This window comes from Pteronotus mesoamericanus, unplaced genomic scaffold (assembly GCF_021234165.1).
Source record: "Pteronotus mesoamericanus isolate MK-2021 breed Mesoamerican mustached bat unplaced genomic scaffold, CSHL_Meso_final scaffold_174, whole genome shotgun sequence".
Lineage (NCBI taxonomy): Eukaryota > Metazoa > Chordata > Mammalia > Chiroptera > Mormoopidae > Pteronotus > Pteronotus mesoamericanus.
Window position 1 is genome coordinate 7,381,447 of NW_026555309.1, and position 6,141 is coordinate 7,387,587.

Here is a 6,141-nt window from a genome sequence, read left to right on the forward strand (position 1 = left end):
CTTATTTATGCGTTCCTTGGTTGCTTCTTGTACTTGTCTTGACCAGAAATGGAACCAACAACCTTGGTGTATTGGAATGATGCTCTAACCAACTGAGCTCCCCAACCAGGGCCAATCTTATTCCCAAAATTGGCAGACCCCAAAATAATTTTTAAATAGCCTTTTAAATTCACTGAACTGAGCAATTTTATAGCAACAAATGAACCATAATGTAAGGAAAAGAAAGTAAGTTTGTCTTCTAGCTGCATTTTTCACCTAAAATACTAATGCCAAGGTGTGGCCCTGGATAGCACACAACAGAATAAAATGGGATTGTTACTAAAACACAGATTCCAAGGTCCAACCCCAGACCTAAAAAGGAATCCTTAGAGGTAGGTCCAAAGACTTTTTTTAATAAGCACACCAGGTGATTCCTGGCACAAATAAAAACCACTACAATTTAATGTTAGTCTATAAATGCCAAGTCTTTTTAACATGGCTATGAACATCTGAATAAAACCATGAACATTAAAAATTCTACAACACTCTTTAAATACTTGGCATCATAAGGGTAAGTGAATTTGGAAGTAGTTTTCTGTTTTATTACCAGACAATCAAATTAGTAACTTGGAAAAACCACCAGTAATAAGAAATCTACCCCCTCCTTCCAAAGCAATTGGAACTGTGGGAGGAAATTATGGTGGGAAATTTGTGCAGATTGTGTGTGAGTAAACAAAGTTCTTGAAATTTTATTTGTCAGCAGTGGTACTTAACATTTCTTTTGTCTCAGCTTTTTAAAGACCAACACCTGCTCTCTTACAAGTTATTTCTGGAATATTATTTTAAGTATTCATGTATATTTTGGATGCAAAGCTGAAATTGCCAATATAGGCATGTTTAAATTTTTTTTAAATCATATTCTCACTAGCAAATAAAAAAAGTAAAAAAAAAAACAAAAAAACCTCTGTCTTTATGATTCCAGTGTTGTTAGAATACAAAGAGACATACTATATACCTTTTATTTTCTCTTTTGTTTGGTTCAATTTGGACAAATCATAATAAGGCAGCGCATACTCCTCAAACTTTAACAAGCAATCTGATCGTCTAAGAGATCTTGTCAAAAAGCAGGTTCTAATTTAGTAGGCGGGGGGAGGCCTGAAATTCTGCATTTCCAATAAAGTTCCAGGGGAGGGTTATGCTAGTCAGGGAATCACACTTTGAGAAGCTAAGAGTTAGGTGATAGAAATGAGACACCTGTAATTGGGCAGATGTCTGAAAGATTTTTTTCTTTCAGCCAGGAGTTATGACTTAATTCAAAGAATTATTAAGCTCTCATATATTAAGAGCAATACACAACACACATACGCAGTCTAGTCAGTTGAGTTTTTAAAAGATAACATAAGCATTGAGATTACATCTGCTTTACCCTTACTAGCAACTAACAGTAACTCTTTGAGAAGTTGGGTTACCTCCTCCGAGCCTCAGTTTCCTCACATAATAAAACTGAGTAGTTGTCCAGATCAAAGATAATTAAAACTTAAGATGATAAAATAGAGTACCGGCAACTACCAAACAAGAACAACACTTGATCCTTTGGGGACTTCTATTCCCCGAGATCCTGGGGTATGTCGTGCACTAACCCTAATATACCACTACACTACCTCGAAGGAGTTGCTACAGCACGAATGCCCCAAGAACCGTTTTTAAAGTACAGAGATGTAAATGAAACCAAGCACAACCATGTCATTACGCTTAGTGTAGAAATACAGTCGCTCAAAACTAACAGAAAGTTACCAAAGAACCACCTGGAGAGATGATGTGAGATACCACCCATTAATAATGATAGACTTCGTAAAAATCGGACACGCGGGGGACGGAGAGAAAGTGAATAAAACTAACATTCTCACAGGACACGCGGGAGCAGGACGTTCGAATCAGCCGGTGGGACGCACTAAGGGGTCCTGATAAGAAAGCAGACACAGCGTCCCGGCCCAGGCAGACTCGCCGACTCGGTGCAGAGTCCGCTCTGCATGGCCTTCCCGTACCCACCGCTTTGTCTGCAGCCCCGGACGCTACGTACCGTTCCAGTGCTTTAGGAGTCCGGGGCCTGCCACACCATCAGAGCCACACCAACGGATGAGGTAGAGGGACCGGAGGCGCGGAGCGGGTTCCTCCGTTCGCAGCCGCGGCCTTGGAAACAGCAAACCAGACTATCTCTAGGAGCAAAAGAGCTAGAGCGCCAGCGGAAAAAGGTCTACAGGCTCTCCCCCATGACCCTGAAACCTCCCTCAGTGCTGCCCTCTAATTGGCGAATATCTTTACAACGCGAGGATAAACCATCCAACCCGAGAAGGCTTTCTTGCACTAAAGCGTTCATTGGTGACCTAGGGAAATGAACTAAGTGTTGAATGGAAAGATCCAATGAGAACCCAGGAACCTGGATTGGACTAAACGACTCGCCGTCCACTAGGCACTAAGCGAAGAAACTTAATTCCAGCTGAGGAGTCTTCCCCCTTTTCTTAACTACAATTCCCAGCGTTCCAGCGCCGGGGGAACTCCGCTCCTGCGTTTAGAAATTAAAATTGAACGGGTGTTCGTTTGTTTTGTTTTGCCTCTAGCAACTCTCTCATTTCTAATAAAGTAGTTTCATAATGTTTCATTCGCTTCTGTAAGTCTTACTTCATAATCTTTAAATTTTTTTAGTTTTTCCAAGATTAGCTCTATAACAGGTATTTCTTGGATTTCGTTATTTCTTGCTAGTGTCCACTGTCTTCCTAGCAGCGCACAGTCCGCAAAGTATTTCGATTCCTCTGTAAGTGAATTTAAAAACCGAACGTTTACTTTTGCTCATATTTCCTTGCCTTCCCTGATACTTGATTAGCCTCTTTCTTCTGATAAACATGAAAAGTAAGTAGGAACAGAGTAGAAAACGTCTCTTTAGCGCTATTTGACCTATAGCGAAAACAAGTCTGGCATGGTTTCTGTTTTCCAAAGTCACGAAAGGGAGTGGTTGTAAGTGAACACTGAATCTAAAATACAAAGAAAAAAGATGATGCGTAAAGCCCAGTGGTAGAAACACCAGCCTCATTTCTTAACAATCATCCAGGCCAATCAACTGCTGGAACAAAACAAAAAAAAAAAGGGGACAAGGAAATCGTGTTAGAAAGCTATAAAAAGTGTAAGTCCAAAGAGTAGTCAGGTGAAGAAACTCATTTGATTAAGTGAAATTTCATTCAGTATTGTTATTGAAAACAACTTATTAACCCAGGAAAGTAAGCTTTCTATTTTTGTTAAGGTTAATTTGTACATTAGAGAAAGAAGACATTTAGGATTTTCCCAAAAAATAGTTGATGACTTAGGTTTGTGGCACTGTCCAGAATATATGCACAATAGAGTCTGTCTTTTTGAAGTTCACAATCTAAAATTAATATAATCACACTCCTGACATTAAAATACAGAGACATTTTTCCTAGCAAACTACCATTATCGAGAGTAGATGATTGGTATTAAAAAGGGGGATGTATTTGCAAAAAAATAATAATAATCAGTTGCATAAGTATCTATGGATTACAAGCCATAGGGAAGTCTTTAAGGTTTTAATAGTTTATATTCTCATATTAAAGACATGAACTTGACACCAGAGAAGTTATCCATCCATTATACTTGCCATTATGAGTCATTGCTTGTTCTTAGCCTCAGATGTCTTGCCACAGAACACAGCAGGAATGTCTAGTTTCTCAATGGCTGTATTGCTTCAGACACATGAATCAGATTATGGCTGCTTCATTCGTTCAATTATTTAACAACCATTTTTGAAATACACACAATGTGCCAGAGACAGTCTTAGAAATGAATCCAAAGATATGGAAAATGATAATTACTGCCCTCAAGGAGGTTGTGGTCTAGTGCAATGGTTTCCAAAACATTTTCATCAATGATCTCTTTAAACTTAAAAAATTTTTGAGCATATAGCTATGATACATGCATATGTATTTATTCATAAATTATATATCCTATCGTATTAATACTTGAAACGTCACAGTAGAAATTCTTAAAGGATGAAAAATGATTATAAATAGAAGCCATGGCTATCCACCTAGATGAAAATAAAATTGTATCCATATCCATTATTTACCAAAAAAATAAATTCCAGGCCTGACTGGTGTGGCTCAGTTGGTTGTTCATTGTGCTGCAAAGCAGAAGGTCACCGGTTAGACTTCCTAGTCAGAGCACATGTCTAGGCTGTGGGGTTTGGTCCCTTACAGGGCATGGACAAGAAACAACCAATTAATATTTCTCATATCGATGTTTCTCTCCCTTTTTCCCTCCCTCCCATCCTCTCTCTCTATAATTAAATAATTAATATCCAGATAGATTCAAAACTCAAGTATGAAAAATAAAATATACCTTCCCTAGGCAGGTAGCTCAGGTGGTTAGAGCAATGTCCCAATATGCTAAGGTCAGGGCACTTAAAAGAATCAACCAATGAATGCATGAATAAGTGGAACAACAAATCGATATTTTTCTCTCCCAAATCAATAAAAAAAATTATTTATTTATTTTTAGAGAGTGAAAGGGAGGGAGAAAGAGAGGAAGAGAAACATAAATGTGTGGTTGCAACTCACACGCCCCCTACCAGGGGCTTGGCCTGCAACCCAAGCATGTGCCCTCCACTAGGAATCGAACCAGTGACCCTTTGGTTCACAGGCTGGCACTCAATCCACTGAGCCACACCAGCCAGGGCCAGTAAAAAATATTTTAAAAAATAAAAATAAATAAACTCACTTGTAATAAGTAATGTAAGTTAATATAAAACTAAGGATAATCACTTGATGCTGCTCAGGCTAGAAATAATCAAAATGGCACAAAATTGCTGGCACGAGATAATGGGTAGAAAGAGGACTCTGAGATACTACTGTGGAAATGTAAATTACTACAGCCTTTTTTAAAGCAATCCAGCAAAATCTATTACAAAAAGTAGTGTAGGACTTGGCTGGGTAGCTAAGTAGGTTAGAGCATCGTCCTGATATGCCAAGGTTGCAGGTCCGATCCCTGGTCAGGGCACATACAAGAACCAACCACTGTAATGCATAAATAAGTAGAATAATCAATCGATGTTTTCCTCCGTGTCTCCTTTCTCTCTCTCTAAAATCAATAAACTAAAAATACTTTAAAATAATACATCTTTTAACCCAGCAGTCCTGTTCTCAAGAATCTAAACCATAGAAATAAAAAGCACCCACCCTGACTGGGTAACTCAGTTGGTTGGAGCGTCGTCTGGCTATGCCAAGGTTACTGGTTCAATCTCTGATCAGAGCATATAAAAGAAGCAACCAATGCGTGCATAAAATAAGTGGAACAACGAATCAATGTTTCTCTCTCTCTCTCTCTCTCTCTCTCTTTTTTCCCCTCCCTCTCTTTCTCTAAAATCAATAAGTAAAAAATTTTTTAAAGAAATAAAAAGCACCAGTTTATATAAGACATAAGAACAAATATTTTTATTGTAGGGTTGTTTATATTGGCAAACAAACAAAAATCCCAATATCAAATGAATGCATGTCAATAGTGGAATGTTTTAGTAAATGATGGCATATCTAGAGGCTGCAGACGACAATGAAAAATAATTAGCCATTAAGAAAAGGAAATTAGAGCTATAGGAAGAGACATTGAAAAATTTCCACAGTGTTAAGTAATAAAAGTAAGATGCTTAGAAGTATGTTGGCATGCCCTTTCTCCCTTTTGAGCGTGCCTGTACCTTCCCCCGCCCTTCCCCTGTCCTGTTTTCTTTCTTTGTTTTAAAATTTTGATTGCATTTTTTCCATTACCATTTAGTCCCCTTATACCCACCTCAGCCACACCTCCCCCACCCCTGGCCTGGTTTTCTTTGTCTTTTTCCTAAGCTCCAACAGCCCTTCTTTTGCCTCTGTAACGTGTTTCCTGAGCCCACACAGCCCAGCTGGCTCACTTTTCCCAGACCTTACTTCTTCTACCTCTGTGACTTTCTAAATAAACGTTTGCTGTATTTGGAAAGAAAGTATGTATGTTATGATTGATTTTTTAAAACAGTAGCAATTCATATCCTACCCATGTTTATATAAGTATATCTCTTTTTATGGTATTGTATGAATATGGAAAATATAAAGAAAGATACAATTTAAGTTT

At 38.3% G+C, this 6,141-nt stretch overlaps 1 protein-coding gene across 1 annotated transcript in view; it reads right to left on the bottom strand.

The window, feature by feature from the left end:
• ARMC1 (armadillo repeat containing 1) overlaps positions 1–2,255 on the bottom strand; it is a 33,629-nt gene extending 31,374 nt beyond the window's left edge. The window contains exon 1 of the mRNA XM_054590201.1: positions 2,060–2,255. The gene's annotated coding sequence lies outside the window, so the exon portion shown is untranslated. The remainder of the gene's footprint in view (positions 1–2,059) is intronic.
• Positions 2,256–6,141: the final 3,886 nt, after the last annotated feature.